The sequence below is a fragment of the Saccopteryx bilineata genome, chromosome 10 (genome assembly GCF_036850765.1).
Source record: "Saccopteryx bilineata isolate mSacBil1 chromosome 10, mSacBil1_pri_phased_curated, whole genome shotgun sequence".
NCBI lineage: Eukaryota > Metazoa > Chordata > Mammalia > Chiroptera > Emballonuridae > Saccopteryx > Saccopteryx bilineata.
In genome coordinates, this window is record NC_089499.1 from 47,637,156 (window position 1) to 47,647,898 (window position 10,743).

The window sequence follows — 10,743 nt, forward strand, 5'->3', positions numbered from 1 at the left end:
ACTGACACCAACCCCCTTAATGTCTTGGGCAATAATTCTTCCATGAAGCTGCCCACAGTTAAGTACAAGCTCAGGTTGGAAGGATATACAAGGAGAGCCCTCTCTAAATAGCCAGGAGGCAGCTGGCTCTTGGGAAAGGGAGTGGCATGTGTTTTGAAGCAAAATGATCCTGGGTTCAAATCCTTGCTAGGCTGCTTCCTGGCTGTGTGGCCTTGGGATAATGAGACAACCTCTCTGGCCTATGTTTCTCTTACCATAAGATGGAGATAAAAGGAATCTTTATTTTATAACACACTTTTTGAGTACCTGTTATTATGGGTACCTGGGTTCTATAGCAGTGCTGTCCAACAGAATTTTCTGCAATATTGGAAGTTTTCTACATCTACATTGTCAATAGGTAGCTGTTGAACACTTGGAATGTGACTAGTGTGGCTGAGGAACTGAATTCCTAATTCTACTTTTATTTATTTTTTTATTATTAATTTTTTTAATGTTAGTCTTTTTTAAATTATTTTTATTTATTTATTTATTCATTTTAGAGGAGAGAGAGAGAGAGAGAGAGAGAGAGAGAGAGAGAGAGAGAGAGAGAAGGCTGGGAGGAGCAGGAAGCATCAACTCCCATATGTGCCTTGACCGGGCAAGCCCAGGGCCTTGAACTGGCGACCTCAGCATTCCAGGTCGACGCTCTATCCACTGTGCCACCACAGATCAGGCCTTAATTCTACTTTTAATTAATTTAAATTTAGCCACCTGTGGCTAATGGCTACCATAGTGGACAGTGCAGTTCTGGATAGTAGGGACAGAGCAGGTGACTAGACACGCACAACCCTTGCCCCTTGAGACCTTACATGCTAGTGCAGGACATGAACATTTAAAAAGTAAGTGATTAGATAAGGAAAATTAAGATCTATTCATAAAATAGAAGAAGGTGAGGGAATAGAAAGTACCTGGGTTTGAAGGGCCAGCTTTAGCCAATGTAGTCAGGGAGGACCTTTTATGAAGAAGAGACAGTTGGGCTAAGACCCAAACAGATGATGCCAGACCAAATGGTGGCACAGTTGATAGAGTGTCAGACTGGGATGCAAAAGACCCAGGTTCGAAACCCCAAGGTCGCAGGCTTGAGCGCAGGCTCATCCAGCTTGAGTGCAGGCTCACCAGCTTGAGCACAGGGTAACTGGCTTGAGCGTGGGATCATAGACATGAAGCCATGGTCACTGGCTTGAGCCCAAGGGGGTCACTGGCTTGAGCAAGGGATCACTCGCTCTGCTGTAGCCCCCTGGAGAAGGCACATATGAAAAAGCAGTCAATTAACAACTAAGGAGCCGCAATGAAGAATTGATGCTTCTCATCTCTCTCCCTTCCTGTCTGTCTGTTCCTATCTATCCCTCTCTCTGACTCTCTGACTTTGTCACAGAAAAAAAAAAGACCCAAACAGATGAAAAAGAGGCAGCTGGGCAAAGATTTGAGGGAAGAGCTTCCCATATAGAAGGAATAGCAAATGCAAAGGTCCTGAGGTAACAACAAACCTAATTTAAAAATTGGTTGGAATGTGGTCAGTCCCTTAAAGGAGGAGGTGAAGTCAGAGAGGTGGGTTGCAGCCTTTCAGGTCAAGGTGAGAAGTTAATATTTTATGTCAGAGCACTAGGGAGCCACTGGAGAGCATTAAGCAAAGAGGTGTCTTGGTTGGTTTCTTTTTTAGAAATATCCTCCTGGCTGCTGAGCAGAAAAGAATGATGGGGGTTTGCATTAGGGGAAGGGGGTGAAGATGGAAAGAAATGGACAGACTCTGGATATAATATAGAAATAGAATATAGCAGCTTTGCTGAATAATTGAATGTAGGATGAGGAAAAGGGAGGAATTATAGGTTTCTAGTTGGAGTAGCTGAGTAGGGAGGAGGAAGTCAGGAGAAAAACACCCTTTAAGGGGAAGGAGGACTTGAGAGCTCTGCATTTGCCTGTTAGTTTGGAGATACCAACAAGACATTCTAGGAGAGATATGATATTGACAATTGTATACACTGGTTGCATCGGGGAGAGCACTGCATTGGAGATAGAGACAGAGGGAAGGTCTTCACACAGAGCAGTACTTAAAGTGATGGAAGTGTACAAGGATGGACAGTATTAAGTATTATTAAGGATATGGAAAAAACAAAACTCTTCTATGGGGAGAGCTTTAAATTGACACAACTACATTGGAAAACTGCTTGGCAATATCTACAAAAACTAAGCATGTACCTACCTTGACCTGCTCAGATAAGCAATTCCACTCTCAGATGTGTATTCAAGATGTATGAATGCTTATGTGTTCAGCAAAAGACTAGTTAGAGCAGCTTTATTCACAATAGCCAAAAATTAGAAACAACCCAAGTATTCATCAACAGTTGAGTGGATAAACAAACAATGATATATTCATAAAAATGGAATACTACACAGCAATGGAAACTAACAAGCTACTGCTACACAAAATAACATGAATGAATCTTAGATATGTTATACTGAATAAAAGAAGCCAGACTCAGGAATGTAAACTGTGTGGTCCCTTTTGTGTGAAGTTAAAACCAGGCAAAACTAGTCTAACGATGAAAGAAGTCAGAATAGTAGTTACCAGGGGAACTGATTGGGAAGGGTCAAAGGTAACCTCTTCTTGGGGTGCTCTAAATATTCTGTCTTGGAGTGATGATTATGAGTATATACTTAGGTAAAAATTTATTGAGCTGTTCTTTGCTACATGGAAATATGCCTCATTGAAAAAGAGGGAAATGAAATAAATATGCAGTTTAACAAGTTTTTCTCTGTTGAACAATATTTTGTAATAATTTTAGAAGTCAGTGAATATACATTTACAAGTAAAAAATAATTAAATAAGCCCTGGTTAGTTGGCTCAGTGGTAGAGTGTGGACCCGGTGTGTAGAAGTCCTGCGTTCAATTCCCAGTCAAGACACACAGAAAAAGCAACCATCTTCTTCTCCTCCCCTCCCCCTTTTCTCTCTCTCTCTTCCTTTTCCCCTTCTGCAGCCATGGCTTGATTGATTCGAGCACAGAGTGCATAGGCAACTGGCACTGAGGATTGATTCCTGGAACCTCTGCTTCAGGTGCTAAAAATAGCTCAGTTGGGAGCATGGGCCCCAGATGGGCAAAGCATTGGCCCCAGACTGGGGTTGTTGGGTGGATCCCAGTTGGGGTACATGCAGGAGTCTGTCTCTCTATCTCCCCTCTTCTCACTTAAAAAAAAACTTGTATCCATGTAAACACAATAAATTAAAATTAATAAAAAATTTAAAAATTAATAATAAAATAAATAAATTAAATAATTAAATAAATAATGATAAGACCACTTTGGAAAACAGTCGGACAGTTTCTTGTAAAGTATGCTTGTCATATGACCCAGCAATTCCACTCATGGGTATTTACCTAAGAAAAATGAAAACCTATGCTCACACTTATGTACTAACACTTGTACATAAATGTTCACAGTAGCTTTATTTATAGTCACCAAAACCAGGAACAACTCAAATGTTCATCAACTTGAGAATGGAGAAATGAATTGTGACAGATCTGTATAATGGAATTTTTAGCCAGCAATGGTGAGAAATGAATTGGTGACTCACACAACAAAATCGATAGTTCTCAAGGACACGATGCTAAGTAAAAGGAGCCAAACACGGCCCTGGCCGGTTGGCTCAGTGGTAGAGCGTCGGCCTGGCGTGCAGAAGTCCCGGGTTCGATTCCCGGCCAGGGCACACAGGAGAAGCGCCCATCTGCTTCTCCACCCCTCCCCCTCTCCTTCCTCACTGTCTCTCTTCCCCTCCTGCAGCAGGCTCCATTGGAACAAAGATGGCCCGGGCGCTGGGAATGGCTCCTTGGCCTCTGCCCCAGGCGCTGGAGTGGCTCTGGTCGCAACAGAGCGACGCCCCGGAGGGGCAGAGCATCGCCCCCTGGTGGGCAGAGCGTCGCCCCCTGGTGGGCGTGCAGGGTGGATCCCGGTCGGGCGCATGCGTGAGTCTGTCGGACTGTCTCTCCCTGTTTCCAGCTTCAGAAAAATACAAAAAAAAAAAAAAAAAAAAAAAAAGGAGCCAAACACAAAAGTTTCTATATTATTTGCTTCCATTTATGTGAAATGTCTAGAAGAGGCAAAACTATATTGAGAGAAATCAGATCAGTAGTTGCCAGGAGAGACTGAGTGCAAAAGGGCCTGGGAGAGCTGTTTGGGGTGATAGGAATGTTTTGTATCTCTGTTATGGTGGTGAATACATGACTATACATTTGTTAAAATTTATCAAGCTGTGCTCTTAAGAAAAATAGACTTCCTGTATGTAAATTACTCCTTATTAAAGGATAGGAAGGAGTCATTGAGATGAGTAGACAGAGGGCTGTACCTGAAACACATCAAAAAATAACTGCTACTGCCTGACCAGGCGGTGGCACAGTGGATAGAGCGTCGGACTGGGATGCAGAGGACCCAGGTTCGAGACCCCGAGGTCACCAGCTTGAGCGTGGGCTCATCTGATTTGAGCAAAAGCCCACCAGTTTGAACCCAAGGTCGCTGGCTCCAGCAAGGGGCTACTCAGTCTGCTGAAGGCCCGCGGTCAAGGCACATATGAGAAAGCAATCAATGAACAACTAAGGTGTTGAAACATGCAATGAAAAAACTAATGATTGATGCTTCTCATCTCTCTGTTCCTGGCTGTCTGTCCCTGTCTATTCCTCTCTCTGACTCACTCTCTGTCTCTGTAAAAAAAACAAAAAACAAAACTGCTACTAAAAAAAAACTTATACCCATTAGGATGGCTACTGTTAAAACCCCCCCAGAAAATAACAAGTGTTGGAAGGTTCTAGAGAAATTTGATTATGTACCATGGGTGGGAATGTAAAATGGTACAACCACTGTGGAAGCGGTTGGCAGTTCCTCAAATAATTAAAAATAGAATTACTATGTGATCCAGCAAGTCCATTTCTGGGTATGTACCCAAAGGAATTGAAAGGAGGGTCTTGAAGAGATATTTGTATAACCGTGTTCATAGCAACATTGTTCACAATAACTAAAATGTGGAAGCAACCCAAGCGTCCATCAACAGATGAATGGATAAGCAAAATGTGGTCTAATCATACAAGGGAATATTATTTGGCTTTAGAAAAAATTTTTAATATGCGCTACAACATGGATGAAACTTGAGAAATTCATGCTAAGTGAAAGAAGACAGTCACAAGACAAATACTGCATGACTCTAGTTTATAAAGGTTATTAGAGTAGTCAAACTCAAAAAGACAGAAAGTAGAATAGCAGTTGCTTTGGCAGGATGGGGAGCAGGAATAGGGAGTTAGTGTTTAATGGGTATAGAGTTTCAGTTTTACAAGGTGAAGAGTTATGAAGATGGTAGTGATGATTGCACAATAATATAAATGAATTTAATATCAGTGAACTGTAAAAGTGGTTAAGATAGCCCTGGCTGGTTTGCTCAGTAGTAGAGCATCAGCCCAGTGTGTGGAAGTCCCAGGTTCAATTCCCGGCCACGGCACACAGGAGAAGTGCCCATCTGCTTCTCCATCCTTCCTCCTCTCCTTTCTATCTCTCTCTTTGCCTCCCACAGACAAGGCTCCATTGGAGCAAAGTTGGCCCAGGCACTGAGGATGGCTCCATGGCCTCTGCCTCAGGCCCTAGAATGGCTCTGGTTGCAACAGAGCAATGCCCCAGATGGGCAGAGCATTGCCCCCTAGTGGGCTTGCCGAGTGGATCCTGGTCAGGCACATGCAGGAGTCTGTCTCTCTGCCTCCCTGCTTCTCACTTCAGAAAAATACAAAAAAAAAAAAAAAAAAGTGGTTAAGATAGTAAATTTTATGTTATGTGTATTTTACCACAATAAAAAAAAATTGGTAGGGGGAATAACTGTTACTATCAGAGGTGGGGGATGGGAGGTTCTTGTCCAGGGTGAGGCTAATGTATTAGGGTAAAGGCAAACCTCCTATGACCAGCAGCCCACAATCATATGTGCTTTCAATAACAAAATGAATTTCTCTCTCTCATAAGAATTCTGAAGCCCACAAGGCAGCTTTGCTTTCTTTAGGTATTCAGGAACCCAGGCTCCCTCCAACTTACTGTTCTGCCATTCCTGGGATATTGTCCTCAACTGCTTGATTGAAACTGAAAATCAGAGGCATATCTGGGTTCCAGCCAGCAGAAGGGGAAAGAGTGTGAAAGAACTCATACCCAGTGTCTTAAGCACCAGACATTGCTTCTAGTCCCATGCCATTGGCCAGACTTAAGACAAATGGCTAACTCTAACTGCACAGGAGTCCGGGAAATTATGTCTAGCTGGACACAGTGTACCAAAGGAAGAACACAGAAACACTTATAATTTTGTTAATTTGCATTTAAATTGTATTTTATTTATTTAAAATTAAATTTATGAAATGTTATCCATTATACTTAATAAATATCTTGAGGGAGATCCTTTGAGGCTATGCAAATGTTCTGTTTCTCTTCAAACTTGCACCCACTAATTTTAGCATTCATTAATGGATCTTTCTGTTATGATCATTACTGCCAAGTGGTGTTTTTCTATTTCCCTCTTTCCTTTTACATTTATTAATTTGCATTCTTCTGTAAGGAAGAGCTATCTCTTCTCCCTCATTTGTTTTTTCCAACTATTTATTTATATCCATGGTCTCATGTGTATTCATTTTATACGATGGGTTATAATCTAATACTATTGTTATGTATTTGCTCAGATTGTCCTAGGTTTGGCCATTGGGACCTTTTCAGGTTTGTTCTTGTGTTCTTCTGACAAGCCTCCATATTTTTCTAAGTACTTCCTTTTTCCCTGGCACCAAAAGATGTTCAAGGCTCATCTTCTATCCTCCCTATCCCAACCCTATAACTATCTATTTTAGAAGTGGTGCTGGTTTCTTTTACTGAAGAATGGTGCTTAGAAACCAAGATCTGGCCTGACCAGGTCGTGGCACAATGGTTAGAGTATTAACTTGGGACGCTGAGGAGCCAGGTTCAAAGCCCCAAGGTCACTGGCTTGAGCAAGGGGTCACTGGCTTGGTTGGAGCCCCCTGGTCAAGGCATGTATGAGAAAGCAATCAATGAATAACTAAGGTGCCACAACAATAAAGTTGATGTTTCTCATCTCTTTCTGTCCCTGTCTGTCCCTCTCTCTCTTTCTCACTAAAAATAAATAAATAAATAAAAGAAAAAAGAAATCAGGTCTGGGGCTAGGTAGCTCAGTTAATAGAGCATCATCATTCTGATACACCAAGGTTGCTGTTTGATCTCCAGTCTGAGCACAAACAGGAATAATCAATGAATGCAAAAATAAGTGGAACAACAAATTAATGTTTCTCTCTTCATCCCTCCCTCTCTCTCTCTCTCTCTCAAATAAATAAATAAATAAATACATTTATATAAACCAAGATCCAGGTGTTGGGTTTGTTCATTGCTACTGGGATGTTATTTCTTCTAAGACCTTTCAAAAGACAGAGGTGTGAGATATACATACATATATATATATATATATAGACAATATATATCTATACCTTCACATACATACATTCATATCTATATGCTGTGGTCTGAATGTTTGTGTCCCCCCAGATCATATGTTAAAATCTTAACCCCCAAGGTGATAGTATTAGGAAATGTGGGCCTTTAGGAGATAATTATGCCATATGAGTGGAGCCCTTACAAAGGGGATCAATGCCCTTAAACAAGAGACTCCCCCCAAAAGGAGACCCCAGAGAGATCCCTTACCCCTTCTGCTATTTGAAGACACAGTGAAAATTTGTCTGTCCCTGAACCAGGAAACAGGCTCTCACCATACATTAGATCTACAAGCGCCTTCATCTTGGATTTCCTAGCCCTCAGTACTGTGAGAAATAAATTTCCATTGTTTATAAACTGTTCAGTCTATGGTATTTTGTTACAGCAACCCTAATGGACTAAGATGCTGTATCTATAATAAAACCCACAAGGAAGTTCATACTGATACTTTTTATTTCAATCCAATACCACAGGGTTCATTGTAGCTTTCCCCCTCCCCCCTTCCTTATTTGTAATTTCTTTCTTTAACAGGGATAAATCTTGCTCTCACTATCTACAATACATGTACTTACATGTTCAATCTTAGTATTCTAAGTGTGAAATAAAATATGTGGGTTTTTTCCTCACACCAAACAATTCTGACATTAACTACCCATAGTTAGCACAGGCACCAAAGGTTAAGGGTGTATTTCCGTGACACTTCATCCACTTCAGATGCCAATTGCAAGTCTGGGCCTCCCATACTTCTGACAGACCTGCTATTAATTAAGGGTTCCCATAATCTCCTCCTCAGGTTCAATAATTAGCTAGAAAAGCTCACAGAACTTCGGAAAATGTTTACTTATGTTTATTGGTTTGGTTTGTTACATAGATATGAAGGATATAGATCAGGGGTCCCCAAACTTTTTACACAGGGGGCCAGTTCATTGTCCCTCAGACCATTGGAGGGCTGGACTATAAAAAAAAACAATAAACAAATCATTATGCACACTGCACATATCTTATTTTAAAGTAAAAAAAAACAAAACGGGAACAAATACAAAATTTAAAATAAAGGACAAGTAAATTTAAATCAACAAACTGACCAGTATTTCAATGGGAACTATGGGCCTGCTTTTGGCTACTGAGATGGTCAATGTCCGGTTCCATATTTGTCACTGCTAGCCATAACAAGTGATGTGACTTGCTTCCAGAGACGTGAGGCGTGCGTCTCACGTCACCGGAAGTAGTACTGTACGTGAATGATGCTGCGCTTTTGCTCACTGACCGCCAATGAAAGAGGTGCCCCTTCCGGAAGTGTGGTGGGGGCCAGATAAATGGCCTCAGGGGGCCGCATGTGGCCCGCGGGGCCGTAGTTTGGGGACCCCTGATATAGATGAACAACCACACGAAGAGGTGCATAGGCTGAGGTCTGGAAGGGCCCCAAGTACAGGAGTTTTTGTCCCCATGGAGTTGCAGTGCGCCGCCTTTCTGGCACATGGATGTGTTCACTAACCTCGAAGCTCTCTGAACCCCGCAGCTTAGGGATTTTTATGGAAGCTTTATCACATAGGCGTGAATAAATGTCAACTCAATCTCCAGCCTTTCTCCCATGCCTAGAGGCTAAAAGTTCCAAGTTTCTAATCATGGCTTGGTCTTTCTGGTGACCAGTTCTCATCCTAGAGCTATCCAAGATCCCACCAAGAGTTACCTCATTAGAACAAAAGAGGTTTGCGTTACCCAGAAAGAACTAAGTAAATTACAAGGATTTTAGGAGGTCTTTGTCAGGAAATGAGCGCTCTTTGGAGGTGCATATTCTTTCCCCCTTACATCTGCAGGGCATAGTTCTCAGACCTAAAAAGTCATTGAGGAGTTTCCATTGGCCTGGGGGACCCCGTGTCCTCATCACAAGAATGACAAGCTTGTGAGGCCTGACTGACCAGGCATTGATCTGAACACTTTATACAGATAATATCATTGTAGATACGGGCTACCTTCTTCCCATTCTTATTGATGTGGGAACTGAGGTCAAGCTGTCTGTTTTCCCCAAAGCACACGTGCTTGCTGAGCCAGATGGGCACCAGACTGGCAATTCTGGAATGCAGGGAAGCCGGATGCCATGCTCAGCTGCTGAGCTGGCTCCCCAGGGCTGTCAGCTGTGCCCACAAGACAGTGGGAAGTTGTCTTATGAATCACCCTCTACCAGCCGCTGCCGTACCCCACACACGTGTGAACACGTGCACGCACACACACACAGCAGTGAATTCATTTTGGGATGAAGCTGAGCTAGGGCCTCGCTTATGCTTCTGGCAGCTTTGTCATACCCTGGAGATCTGCCTGTGGCAGAGATTGGAAAAGTCTTGAGTTATGCCTTCATCCTTTGCCAAGTTCACATACAACCGGGTGCTGCAGGAGGTAAACTCTGCATTTGCTAAGTACCTTAAGCATCTTAAACTGGGACTAGAAGGTCAACAGGAAGTAGTAGCTGATATTTTTGGAGCACTTACTATGTGCTAGTCATTGACACCTTCATATAGTAGGAAGTGTTATTTAGTCCAGTAGTTCTTAAAGCTGAGCAGGTATCAGTATCACCTTGGGGGCTATAGGTTTCACCTTCAAAGTTTGTGATTCGGCAAGACTGAGATAGGGCCTGAGAATTTGTATTTCTAGAAGGTGCTGCTGATGCTGGTGCTTCAGGGACCACATTTTGAGAATAACTAATTAGTTCAACTTCCTTTCTCCTGGTTAATGATGGTCTTCAGGTTTCTTCTTACATATCTCCAAGACAGAGGTCTCATTGCCTATTCTATCAACCTATTTCTTTTTTTTTAATTTTTTTTATTTATTCATTTTAGAGAGGAGAGGGAGAGAGAGAGAGAGAGAGGAGAGACAGAGAGAGAGAAGAGGGGGAGGAGCTGGAAGCATCAACTCCCATATGTGCCTTGACCAGGCAAGCCCAGGGTTTCGAACCGGCGACCTCAGCATTTCCAGGTCAACGCTTTATCCACTGCGCCACCACAGGTCAGGCCATATCAACCTATTTCTAAATAGTTCTTACTATGAACATATGAATTTTTTGTGTGTGCTTATGTTGAGCTGAAAACTAATTCTATTAGTTTTCCCCCATAGCCCTTTCTTTCTGCCTCTACACCATGTTGTCAGCACAAAGGAGCAATTGGAAGAGAGAGGAGACTTGCAATTAGAACAATGGTCTCCCAAACCCC